Source organism: Delphinapterus leucas, chromosome 7, assembly GCF_059928025.1.
Source record: "Delphinapterus leucas isolate spDelLeu-1000000601 "Yukka" chromosome 7, BTC_Dleu_Yukka2, whole genome shotgun sequence".
Classification (NCBI taxonomy): Eukaryota; Metazoa; Chordata; class Mammalia; order Artiodactyla; family Monodontidae; genus Delphinapterus; species Delphinapterus leucas.
Genome location: NC_143135.1, coordinates 77959551 through 77974618, shown reverse-complemented (window position 1 = coordinate 77974618; position 15068 = coordinate 77959551).

The window sequence follows — 15068 nt, the reverse complement described above, 5'->3', positions numbered from 1 at the left end:
CATGGCATAGTAATGGACATGGAAGCTATTCATGAGCCCAACTACAGTTCACCTAGCTGCTGCCACTGCTACTACAGATTTGACTTGTCAGTATTAAGGACTGAATCTGAGCCCTCAATATGGTACCATTCCTCAAGGGGGCCAACCGGTTACGTGAGACAATATATCTGATTAAATCAGATATTGCAGGTATGAGTTTGCCTTCATTACCCTCAGTGCATCAGCCAGCAACACCAGGCTGTGCTAAATATTCCTCCTCCATATTCCTCAGTATCTCAGCAAAACCTTATCACTAACCATACTGCATTCTAATTTTCTGTGTATATTTCAACCAAGCTGCCAATTTCTTGATGGCAGAGTCTAGGTGTTATTTTTCATGAGTTTCCTAGCCCTATTACAGGGCCAGACCATACACCACATGCTTTATAAATATTTGGTAAGTAAACGAATAAGTTAAAAAAACTCATGCAGACACCCAAATGAGGGGTACTAAGAGCTATAACTGGGGCAGTGGCAGTGGGTTTAGAGAATCCTCTGTCCTTTGTCCATCAGTCCATGCATGCCCCTGTCAGAGTCACCACAGCAAGATTAGATAGTCTAAATGTAAAATAGATAGTGGGAAGCAGCTGCATAGCACAGAGAGATCAGCTCGGTGCTTTGTGACCACCTAGAGGGGTGGGATAGGGAGAGTGGGAGGGAGATGCAAGAGACAGGGGATATGGGGATATATGTATACATATAGCTGATTCACTTTGTTATACAGCAGAAACCAACACAACATTGTAAAGCAATTATACTCCAATAAATATGTTAAAAAAAAAAAAAAAGACTAGGTAGCCTTTCAAAACCATACTAGGATCAGGGTAGAAGGAGAATCAGACCAGACAGTAATTTGGTTGGTGAAACTATTTTATTATTTATTCGTTATTAATCACCATGATTATCAAAATGACACAAAAGCCTACTATTAAAAATCTGTCATGGGTCTGATACTATACACAGAAAATCCTAAAGATGCCACCAGAAAACTACTAGAGCTAATCAATGAATTTGGTAAAGTAGCAGGATGCAAAACTAATACACAGAAATCTCTTGCATTACTATACACTAACAATGAAAAATCAGAAAGACAAATTAAGGAAACACTCCCATTTACCACTGCAGCAAAAAGAATAAAATACCTAGGAATAAACCTACCTAAGGAGGCAAAAGACCTGTATGCAGAAAACTATGACACTGATGAAAGAAATCAAAGATGATACAAACAGATGGAAAGATATATCATGTTCTTGGATAGGAAGAATCAACACTGTGAAAATGACTATACTACCCAAAGCAATCTACAGATTCAATGCAATCCCTATCAATTTACCAATGGCATTTTTCACAGAACTAGAACAAAAAATTTCACAATTTGTATGGAAACACAAAAGACCCCAAATAGCTAAAGCAATCTTGAGAAAGAAAAACGGAGCTGGAGGAATCAGGCTCCCTGACTTCAGAATAAACTACAAAGCTACAGTAATCAAGACAGAATGGTACTGGCACAAAAACAGAAATAAGATCAATGGAACAGGATAGAAAGCCCAGAGATAAACCCATGCACATATGGTCACCTTATCTTTGACAAAGGAGGCAAGAATATACAATGGAAAAAGACAGCCTCTTCAATAAGTGTTGCTGGGAAAACTGGACAGCTACATGTACAAGAATGAAATTAGAACACTCCTTAACACCATACACAAAAATAACTCAAAATGGATTAAAGACCTAAATGTAAGGCCAGACACTATAAAACTCTTAGAGGAAAATATAGGCAGAACACTCTATGACAAATCACAGCAAGTTCCTTTTTGACCCACTTCCTAGAGTAATGGAAATAAAAAATAAAAAAATTGGACCCAATGAAACTTAAAAGCTTTTGCACAGCAAAAGAAACCATAAACAAGACAAAAAGACAACCCTCAGAATGAGAGAAAATATTTGCAAATGGAGCAACTGATAAAGGATTAATCTCCAAAATATACAATCAGCTCATGCAGCTCAATATCAGAAAAAACAAAACCCAATCCAAAAATCGGCAGAAGACCTAAACAGACATTTCTCCAAAGAAGATATACAGATTGCCAACAAACACATGAAAAGATGCTCAACATCACTAATCATTAGAGAAATGCAAATCAAAACCACAATGAGGTATCACCTCACACCGGTCATAATGGCCATCATCAAAAAATCTACAAACAATAAATGCTGGAGAGGGTGTGGAGAAAAGGGAACCCTCTTGCACTGTTGATGGGAATGTAAATTGATACAGCCACTATGGAGAACTGTATCTCCATAGTTCTCCTCCTCCATAGTATGGAGGGTCCTTAAAAAACTAAAAATAAAACTACCATATGACCCAGCTATCCTATTGCTGGACATATACCCTGAGAAAACCATAATTCAAAAAGTTACACATACCACAATGTTCATTGCAGCATTATTTACAATAGCCAAGATATGGAAGCAACCTAAGTGTGCATCAACAGATGAATGGATAAAGATGTGGCACATATATACAGTGGAATATTAGCCATAAAAAGGAACGAAACTGAGTTATTTGTAGTGAGGTGGATGGACTAGTATCTGTCATACAGAGTGAAGTAAGTCAGAAAGAGAAAAATACCGTATGCTAATACACATATATGGAATCTAAAACAATGGTACTGATAAACCTAATGGCAAGGCAGGAATAAGGACGCAGACATAGAGAATGGACTTGAGGACACAGGGCCGGAAGGCGAAGCTGGGATGAAGTGAGAGCATGGCATCGACATATATACACTACCAAATGTAAAGTGGATAGCTAGAGGGAAGCTGCTGCCTAGCACAGGGAGATCAGCTGGATGCTTTGTGATGACCTAGAGGGGTGGGATAGGGAGGGTGTGAGGGAGGCTCAAGAGGGAGGGGATATGGGGATATATGTATACATATAGCTGATTCACTTTGTTGTACAGCAGAAACTAACACAACATTGTAAAGCAACTATACTCCAATAAAGATATAAAAATAAAAAATCTGTCATATGTTACTATAGCACTAGCACCTAGCAGAGTGCCTGGCATGAGACAAACACTCTATATATGTCTGTAGAATGAATGACTCAATGTCCAAATTAATGAATGAAAGGCAGCATGGAATATTGAAAGTACTATGGGCTTCACAGACAGGTGGACCTGGATTTTATTCCCAGCTCTACCATTTAATATCTATGTAACTTTGAAGCTAAAATATAAATAATAATACCTTCTGAATTACTTGGTTGAAAGCATCAGAAAACCATCCCAAACAATCACAATAAAAAACAAACAAACAAATACATGGGGAATTTCATTGGCTTGCATAATTGGGAAATTCAAGTAGTGGAAATCTCTTCAGCTCTGTTTGCACCCAAGGAATCAAATGATATGACTGAAAATCTGAAGACCAACCTCTGCTTAGTTTTATTCTCAGACAACTTTTCTCCACGTGGTAGCAAGATGGCTGCTAGATGCTCCAAGCTTCCATGGTTTATATAGCTCATGTTCCAAAAAAAGAACAACAACAAAGATGTTCCCTTTCTCAGCAGTTGTCTGCATCAAACCCAGAAAAGGTTCTCACTGGTACTTCTGGGATACCTGCCCATTCGACTAATCATTGTATCCAAACCTTGGAAAAGGGTGTGGAGGCCAGTGAAAGCACATGAAGAATTACTTAAGTTTGGGGAGAGACAGTTCACTAAAGGAAAAATTTCCAAGCAGACAGAGAGTAACATATTTGCACTATAATTATCTTTCAGCATTGATGTGATGATTAACAGCAAAATCCCATGTAAAGCACTTACTAAATAGTAATAAACACTCAACAAATAGCAGCTTTATTAATAACAAAGCTTTCAGGGGAATGGAGTTCAATGTAATTACAAGAATTACACACTCAATTTGAATTTTCTCCTTATTTGAATACAACAAAAACCCACTTATTTTTAAATGTTGAATTTTGTGTGTCATACTGCCCTAATTTAAAAAACAGAAAATTATTGGTATCATTGAAAACTAAGGAAGAGAACCTGGTGGTTAAAAATTCTGAGTATTTAGAGTTAGGCCATTTGATATCATTATCAAATTGGCTCATATAGTCAGCTTTCCTCTCTTGCTTATTTGCTGATTTAAAGAAAGAAAAGAAAGGACTCCAAATGCAATTTGGTATACAGAATTGGACCCTGGAACAGAAAAGAACATTACTGCAAAAACTGGTGAAATATAAATAAAGTCTGTAAATTAGTTAAGTGATATTCCAATGTTAATTTCATTTTGATAAATGAATCATGGTTATATAAGATGTTAATATTAGAGGAAGCTGAGTAAAGGGTATTTAGGAACTCCTTGTTTCATCTTTGAAAACTTTCTACAAATCTAAAATTATTTTAAACTAAAAAGTTTTTTTAATGCAAATATGAAAAGAGAAAAGTACTTGGAGGACACTCAAAGTGCAGCATACAGCAAAAAAAGACAAGTTCCTGCTCTCAAGGACCTTGTAGTCCTATTGAGGCAGGAAATGACCTTGAAATAATTTATGAAACAATATTTCATCCCATGATACAGGCAGTGTTACACAGTGATGAAGACGACAGACTGCCTGTTTCTGCCACTTAATAGCTGTGTGATACTGGGTAAGTTACTTAAACTCTACACCTCAGTTTCTTCATCAGTAAAAGGGGATGATAATAATAGTACCTACCACAGGGTTGTTTTGAGGATTTAACAATATGTAAAACACTTAGAGCTGAGTACATGGTAAACTTTATAATAATGTTTGCTATTATGATTATATTATAAAGTACAAAAATAAACAGCACTTCCAAACTGGAAAGCCAGAAGTAAAACTGTCACTGTTTGCAGATAACATGATACTATACATAGAAAATCCTAAAGACATTGCTAAAAAACTACTAGAGCTCATCAGTGAATTCAGTAAATTGCAGGATACAAAATTAATATATAGAAATCTGTTGCATATCTATACACTAACAATGAACTATCAGAAAGAGAAATTAAGGAAATAATCCAATTTACAATTGCATTGAAAAGAATAAAATACCTAGGAATAAACCTACCTACCTAAGGAGGCAAAAGACCTATACTCAGAAAACTGTAAGACACTGATGAAAGAAACTGAAGATGACAAAAACAGATGGAAAGATTTACCATGTTCTTGTATTGGAAGACTTAATATTCTTAAAATGACCATACTACCCAAGGTAATCTACAGATTTAATGCAATTCCTATCAAAATACCCATTACACTTTACATAGAACTAGAACAAATAATCCTAAAACTTATATGGAACCACAAAAGACCCTGAATTCCAAAAGCTATCTTGAGGAAAACAAACAAACAAAAACCAAAGCTGGAGGTATCATGCTCCCTGACTTCAGATTATACTACAAAGTTACAGTATTCAAAACAGTACAGTACTGGCACAAAAATAGACACATAGATCAATGGAGCAGAATAGAAGGCCCAGAAATAAACTCACATACTAATGGTCCATTAATCTGTGACAAAGGGGGTAATAATATACAATGGAGAAAAGAGAGTCTCTTCAATAAGTGGTGCTGGGGAAACTGGACAGCAACATGTAAAAGAATGAAATTAGAACATTCTCTAACACCATATACAAAAATAAACTCAAAATGGATTAAAGCCCTAAATGTAAGACCTGAATCCCTAAAACTCCTGGTTGAAGACATAGATGGAACACTCTTTGATATAAATTGTAGAAATATGTTCCTGGATCTGTCTCCTAAAGCAAAGGAAACAAAAGCAAAAATAAACAAATAGGACCTAATTAAACTTAGAAGTTTTTGCACAGCAAAGGAAACCATCAACAAAATGAAAAGACAGCTTACGGAATGGGAGAAAATATTTGCAAATAATATGACTGATAAGGGGTTAATATCCAAAACATTGAAACAGCTCTTACAACTCAACATCAAAAGAACAAACAACCATGTCAAACAATGGGTAGAAGACCTGAATAGACACTTCTCCAAAGGAGACATACAGATGGCCAACAGGCATATGAAAAGATGCTTAACATCACTAATTATCAGAGAAATGTAAATCAAAACCACAATGAGGTATCACCTCACACCTGTCACAATGGCTATCATCAAAAAGTCTACAAATAACAAATGTTGGAAGGATGTGGAGAAAAGGGAATCCTTATACACTGTTGGTGGGAATGTAAAGTGATGCAGTCACTATGGTAAACAGTATGGAGGTTCCTCAAAAAACTAAAAGTAGAAGTACTCTTGGTTAGATATGTGGAAAAAAATGAAAACACTAATTCGAAAATATACTTGCACCCCAATGTTCACAGCAGTGCTATTTATGATAGCCAAGACATGGAAGCAACCCAAGAGCCCATCAACAGATGACTGGATTAAGAAGACATGGTATATACACATGGAATATTACTTTATATATAATGGAATATTACTCAGCCATAAAAAAGAATTAAATACTGCCATTTGCAGCAACTTGGATGGACCTAGAGAATATTATGCTCAGTGAAATAAGTCAGACAAAGACAAATACTGTATGTTATCCCTTATATGTGGAATCTAAAAAATAATACAAATGAATGTATACACAAAACTGAAACATATTCATAGATATAAAAAACAAACTTGTGGTTACCAAAGAGGAAAGGGAAGGGAGGAGGGACAAATTAGGAGTATGGGATTACCAGATACAAACTACTCTATATAAAATAGATAAGCAACAAGGATATACTATATAGCACAGGGAATTATAGCCATTATCTTGTAATAACCTACAATGGAGCATAATCGGCAAAAATACTGAATTATTATGCTGTACACCTGAAACTAACACTAACTTGATTTAATATTGTAAATCAAGTATACTTCAATTTTTAAAAAAAATAGATAGCATTATCCTTTGTTTCCAGGATGTAGAAATGACCAATTTTGCTACTAATGTTGCTTTAAAAAGTGTTTTGATTTAAGAAGTCTTTAGTTTCTTTGAGTAGTATAACTTTGTGAGAGCTTCCTTTAGACATAAGTAATTTGGGGTTCTTTTCCACTGCACACATTTATTAAAAGGGGGTTTCACTGCTTTCATGTCTACCAGTTGTGAATGAGGTTCCTGTTTGGCTGCACTGTTTCCAGCATTTGTTAGTTGTGTATGTGAGAGAGAGTCAGGCAGGGAAGGAGGATTAGATATAAGGGTTTAAAATATAGTACTGTATTTATGTTTATCAAAATTTTCATTTTGCCTCTATTTTTTCATGGGAAATCTTCTAAATTACTCTTCATTATAATTAGTTATAGGTTCTTAGTAGTCTTATGTCTTAGTTCTTACTTTAATCTAGCTTTATAGTTTTCTTTCTATAATAGAGACCTTTGAATTTTGCAAGCTTTGTTATCATTTGTCACTTAGTTATATATTATAATAGAAATGATATATAACTAGGCTATAATATATAATTTTCCTTACTTATACATGTTCTTTTCCTTGACCTTTATTTTGTGTTCTATTCCTTGATAACTATTTGGATTCTGTGACTTCTTTTTGATCTTGATTCTTTTAATGATTTTAAATGATACTTGTTACCTTTTAAAATCTGTGTTCCTCTTTGATACATTAAAGAAAATCTTATGCCCTTAGAAAACACACACACACAGTAAAAAGTCCCAATAACTGTTTTGTCTCTAAAACAATCCAGTTGTTTTCAATGTCAATCAAAATATGGGAGAAGAGGGGACAGAGTAGAGTAAATATTCCCAGAGTGATTGATTGCCGTGGCAGTTATAGATACAATCTGAAGTAAATTATTAGCTTCTCCCTCTTTTTTTAAAACCACAAAAAGCAATATAGACATGAATATGAATTACTTCTACAAAGTGTAGGTCATGCAATCTGATGTAGCTGAGGAGCTAAGTTTTTGTTTTACCAGTAGGCATAGAGTCCCCCTAGAAAAATAACTGCCTTTGTTGAGAAAAATACCTTGATGAGTTGTTTGGTAATAGAAAGGGAGTGCTTGCATGATAAGGATTACTAATAGGTCCCTAATTAAAAACAATAATAAAGCAAAAGTTTAGGGTTGGAAACCAGTAGAAATAGAAAAAGCCCAGCAGCAGGGCAGGAGGCAGATCTAGATGGTGACAGTTTTTTTTTTTTTTTTTTTTAGAACAGGGAAGCTTATCACTAAATTTTAAATTATCTATGGTACCGTGCTGGGTAAGGAGAATTACTTTCTCCTTCCCTTACCCCTTACTCTTCAGTCAAATCTGTTACACAGAACTGCTGCTTGCAAGTCCATCTGGAGGAGGTCAAGCACACAAAGTTATATCCTACTTCAGGGTTGGGCTGAGACAAGGACAATCGCTTCCCTTCCTTCCTGAGGTATAACTTGTAAAAATTGGCACTGATGGAAAAAATGTCTAGCTCCATTCAGAAGTTTCCCTGCCCTTCCTCTTGCAAGCAAGGGAGGTGGGCTTGGTTACGCACAGTCTAGATCATTGCAGGTTATGGTTTGAGAGGAAAGAAAGGGATAGACAGAAAGGAAGAGTAAATGGTTTTGTTTTCACTTTCTCCCTTTGGTGGTAGAGGAAGGAATCTTCAAAAAGAATGGAACCTAAGCAGAGACTGTGGTCACTCAGCTCATCCTGTCTTTCACTTTCTTCTCACTTCCCTTCCCTCTGTGCGCTATTTCTTCCTCCTGTTTCCCAATTCTAGAACTTTCCATCAGCTGATGCATGGGGCTGCAGGTTGAGGGGGGCGCTGCAATGAGAGGCAACATTGCTGCAGCAGCTCACACTCCACTCAGAACAGGCTTAAATGTCACTTTGTTCGGTCACCTCTCATCCAGATGGAATGGGAGGGCTGTATGTATCGTCAGCTGCATCCATTAAGGTATTTCACTGCCTTCCTTTCCTCTGTATAAACCCATCTTCTCCTGAATGTGAACTGTTTCCATGCATTTAAAAATTAAATTTGTGTCACTAGTCCTAACATCTGACTTACTCTATTCCAATCTTTGTGCCTTTTTCTTCTTTGTGCCTTTCTGGCTTTTTGCTCATATTCTCCACACAAAAATTTTATTGATAAATACCACAAATGCTTTTCTTGTTTAAAAAGTAAGTAACATCTATGATAAGATTACTTTGGTTACTGTAATACACCACATTGTAATATTTAAAGTAGTTACTTCCTTGTGTCTCAGAAGACTTTGGCATTATTAGCATCAGTAAAACTTCTAGAACAAAACTATTTAAACCTCCTGTTTTTCTTTTATACTTAATCTGATCACCATGCTATGTTTATAGAGGTGAAAGAAAAAGGGCATTACAGTATATAAAACCCCTAACATATAACGACAATGACAAAAATATTAGCCAGCATTTATAGAACTCTTACCACACCATGCTCCATAAATACTGCTACGTCTTTTATACACTTAATCCTCTCATTTAATTGCCAACACAATCCAAAGAAAAAGGTACTATCTCCATTTTTAGATAAGGAATCTGAAGCACAGAGAGGTTAAGTACTTTGTCACTATGACACAGAAGGAAACTGACTCCTTTAACATGAAAACAAGTTCAGTCAGTGTGATCAGAACACCAAAGCAGAAAATCACAGTACAGCAGGGGAAAATTAAAGGTATAGAAAGGAAAACTATCAAAAATAAAGCATGAAGATCAGTGACCTAAATATAAGAGCTAAAACCATAAAACTCTTAGAAGAAAACATAGGCATAAATAATCATGACTTTGGACTTCATGGTAGATTCTTAGATACAACACCGAAAGCATGAACAACCAAAGAAAAAATAGATAAATTGGACTTCATCAAAACTAGGAACTTTGTACATCAAAGTACATTATCAAGAGTGGAAAGACGACCTACAGAAAGGGAGAAAATACTTGCAAATCATATATCTGATAAGGGCTTAGCAACCGGAATATATAAGGAATTCTTACAACTCAACAGCAAAATGACAAACAACGCAATTTCTTAAAATGGGTAGAAGACTTGAATAGACATTTATCCAAAGATTTACAAATGGATAACAAGCACATGAAAAGATGCTCAACATGAGTCACTACTCACTAGAAATACAAATTAAAACCATAATGAGATACTACTTCACACCTACTAGGATGGTTATAATTTTAAAAAATTTAACACAACATAACAAATGTTGATAAGAACATGTAGAAATAGAAATCCTCATACATTGCTGGTGGGAATTTAAAATAGTATAGCCTCGGAAGGACCTTCAAGAAGGCAGAGGCTTAAGACGTGGAGATCACCTTCCTTCCCACAAATACATCAAAAATACATCTACATGTGAAACAACTCCTACAGAACACCTACTGAACGCTGGCAGAAGACCTCAGACTTCCCAAAAGGCAAGAAACTACCCATGTACCTGGGTAGGGCAAAAGAAAAAAGCAAAAACAGAGACAAAAGAATAGGGATGGGACCTGCACTTCTGGGATGGATGGAGATGTGAAGGAGGAAAAGTTTCCACACACTAGGAAGGCCCTTCACTGGTGGAGATGGGGGGTGGGCAGGGTGGGGGGAAGCTTCGGAGCCACAGAGGAGAGCACAGCAATAGGGGTGCAGGGGACAAAGCAGAGGGATTCCCGCACAGAGGGTCAGTGCCGACCAGCACTCACCAGCCCGAGAGGCTTGTCTGCTCACCCGCCAGGGTGGGTGGGGGCTGGGACCTGAGGCTCTGGCTTCGGAGGTCAGATCCCAGGGAGAGGACTGGGGTTGGCTGCATGGACACAGCCTGAAGGGGACTAGTGCGCCACAGCTAGCCGGGAGGGAGTCCGGGAAAAATTCTGGACCTGCCTAAGAGGCAAGAGACCATTGTTTCAGGGTGCGCGAAGAGAGGAGATTCAGAGCACTGCCTAAATGAGTTTCAGAGGCAGGCGCAAGCCACGGCTATCAGCGTGGACACCAGAGACTGGCAAAAAATGCTAACGCTGCCGCTGCAGCCACCAAGAAGCCTGTGTGCAAGCACAGGTCACTATCCACACCTCCCCTCCCGGCAGCCTGTGCAGCCAGCCACTGCCAGGGTCCAGTGATCCAGGCACCACTTCCCCGGGAGAACACACAGCATGCCTGTTGCAACTTCATGCAGGCCTCTGCCGCCGCAGACTCACCCCGCATTCGGTACCCCTCCCTCCACCTGGCCTGAGTGAGCCAGAGCCCCCGAATCAGCTGCTACTTTAACCTCACCCTCTCTGGGCGGGGAACAGATGCCCTCAGGTGACCTACACACAGAGGCGGGGCCAAATCCAAAGCTGAACCCCAGGAGCTGTGCAAACAGAGAAGAGAAAGGGAGATTCCTCCGTGTAGCCTCAGGAGAAGCAGATTATATTTCCACAAGCAACTTGATGTACCCTGCATCTGTGGAATACCTCAATAGACAATGAATCATCCCCAAACTGAGGCAGTGGACTTTGGGAGAAAATGTAGACTTGGGGTTTGCTGACTGCAACTGATTTGTTTCCGGTTTTATGTTTATCTTAGTTTCGTATTTAGAACTTATTATCATTGGTAGATTTGTTTACTGGTTTGGTTGCTCTCTTCTTTTTATTTTTTTATTATTTTTTAATTTTAATAGTATTTTTAATTTTTTTATCTTAATAACTTTATTTTCTTTCTTTATTTTTATTCTCCCTTTTCTTCTGAACTGTGTGGCTGACAGGGACTTGGTGCTCCAGCTGGGTGTCAAGCCTGAGCCTCAGAGTTGGAAGAGCAGAGTTCAGGACATTGGATAACCAGAGACCTCCTGGCCCCACATAATATCAATCAGTAACACCTCTCTCAGAGATATACGTCTCAATGCTAAGACCCAGCTCCACTCCAACCAGAAAGCTCCAGTGCTGGACACCCCATGACAAACAACTAACAAGACAGGAACACAACCCCACCAATTAGCAGAGAGGCCGCCTAAAATCATTACAAGTGCACAGACACCCCAAAAGACACCACCAGACTTGGTCCTGCCTACCAGAAAGACAAGTTCCAGCCTCATCCCCCAGAACACAGGCGCTAGTCCCCTCCACCAGGAAGTCTACACAACGCACTGAACCAACCTTAGCCACTGGGGGCAGACACCAAAAACAATGGGAACTACGAACCTGAAGCCTGTGACAAGGAGAACACAAACACAGTAAGTTAAGCAAAATGAGAAGACAGAGAAATACACAGCAGATGAAGGAGCAAGGTAAAAACCCACCAGACCAAACAAATGAAGAGGAACTAGGCAATCTACCTGAAAATGAATTCAGAGTAATGATAGTAAAGATGATACAAAACCTTGGAAATAGAATGGAAAAATACAAGAAACGTTTAACAAGGACCTAGAAGAACTAAAGAGCAAACAAACTATGATAAACAACACAATAAGTGAAATTAAAAATTCTCTAGAAGGAATCAATAGCAGAATAACTGAGGCAGAAGAACAGACAAGTGACTTGGAAGATAAAATACTGGAAATAACTACCACAGACCAGAATAAAGAAAAAAAGAATGAAAAGAATAGAGGACAGTCTCAGAGACCTCTGAGACAACATTAAACACACCAACATTCTAATTATAGGAGTCCCCAGAGGAAGAGAAAAAGAAAGTCTGAGAAAATATTTGAAGAGATTACAGTTGAAAACTTCCCTAATACGAGAAAGGAAATAGTCAAGCTCAGGAAGGGCAGAGAGTCCCATACAGCATAAATCCAAGGAGAAACACACCAAGACACATATTAATCAAACTATCAAAAATTAAATACAAAGAAAAAAAATTAAAAGCAGCAAGGGAAAAGCAGCAAATAACATATAAGGGAATCCCCATAAGGTTAACAGCTGATCTTTCAGCAGAAACTCTGCAAGCCAGAAGGGAGTGGCAGGACATCTTTAAAGTGATGAAAGGGAAAAACCTACAACCAAGATTACTCTAACCAGCAAGGATCTCATTCAGATTCGACAGAGAAATTAAAATCTTTACAAACAAGTAAAAGCTAAGAGAATTCGGCACCACTAAACCAGCTTTACAACAAGTGCAAAAGGAACTTCTCTAGGCAGGAAATACAAGAGAAGGAAAAGACCCACAAAAACAAACCCAAAACAGTTACGAAAATGGTAGTAGGAACACACATATCAATAATTACCTTAAATGTAAATAGATTAAATGCTCCCACCAAAAGACAGAGGCTTGTGAATGGATACAAAAACAAGATCCATATATATGCTGTCTACAAGAGACCCACTTGAGACCTAGTAACACATACAGACTGAAAGTGAGGGGATGGAAAAAGATATTCCATGCAAATGGAGATCAAAAGAAAGCTGGAGTAGCAATACTCATATCAGACAAAATAAACTTTAAAATAAAGACTATTACAAGAGACAAAGAAGGACACTACATAATGATCAAGGGATCAATCCAAGAATATATAACAATTGTAAATATTTATGCACCCAACATAGGCGCACCTCAATACATAAGGCAATTGCTAACAGCCATAAAAGGGGAAATCAACAGTAACACAATCATAGTAGGGGGCTTTAACACCCCACTTTCACCAATGGACAGATCAACAAAAATGAAAATAAATAAGGAAACACAAGCTTTAAATGACACATTAAACAAGATAGACTTAATTGATATTTATAGGACATCCCATCCAAAACCAACAGAATACACTTTCTTCTCAAGTGTTCATGGAACATTCTCCAGGATAGATCATATCTTGGGTCACAAATCAAGCCTTGGTAAATTTAAGAAAATTGAAATCGTATCAAGTATCTTTTCCGACCACAACGCTATGAGACTAGATATCAGTTACAGGAAAATAAACTGTAAAAAACACAAAAAACATAGAGGCCAAACAATATGCTACTAAATAACCAAGAGATCACTGAAGAAATCAAAGAGGAAATCAAAAAATACCTAGAAACATATGACAATGAAAACACGATGACCCAAAACCTATGGGATGCAGCAAAAGCAGTTCTAGGAGGGAATTTTATAGCAAGAAAATTCTAACTCAAGAAATAAGAAAAATCTGAAATAAAATACCTAACCTTACACCTAAAGCTAGTAGAGAAAAAAGAACAAAAAATCCCCAAAGTTAGCAGAAGGAAAGAAATCATAAAAATCAGATCAGAAATAAATGAAAAAGAAATGAAGGAAACAATAGCAAAGATCAATAAAACTAAAAGCTAGCCTTTGAGAAAATAAACAAAATTGATAAACCATTAGCCAGACTCATCAAGAAAAAAAGGGAAAAGACTCAAATCAACAGAATTAGAAATGAAGAGGAGAAGTAACAACTGACACTGCAGAAATACAAAGGATCATGAGAGATTACTACAAGCAACTATATGCCAATACAATGGACAACCTGGAAGAAATGGACAAATTCTTAGAAAAGCACAACCTTCCAAGACTGAACCAGGAAGAAATAGAAAATATAAACAGACCAATCACAAGCACTGATATTGAAATTATGATTAAAAATCTTCCAACAAACAAAAGCCCAGGACCGGATGGTTTCACAGGGAAATTCTATCAAACATTTAAAGAAGAGCTAACACCTATCCTTCTCAAACCCTTCCAAAATATAGCAGAGGGAGGAACACTCCCAAACACATTCTAAGAGGCCACCAGCACCCTGATACCAAGACCAAAGATGTCACAAAAAAAGAAAACTACAAGCCAATATCACTGATGAACATAGATGCAAAAATTCTCAACAAAATACTAACAAACAGAATCCAACAGCACATTAAAAGGATCATACACCATGATCGAGTGGATTTTATCCCAGGAATGCAAGGATTCTTCACTATATGCAAATAAATTAATGTGATAAACCATATTAACAAATTGAAGGAGAAAAACCATATGATCATCTCAATAGATGCAGGAAAAGCTTTTGGCAAAATTCAACACCCATTTATGACAAAACTCTCCAGAAAGTAGGCATAGAGGGA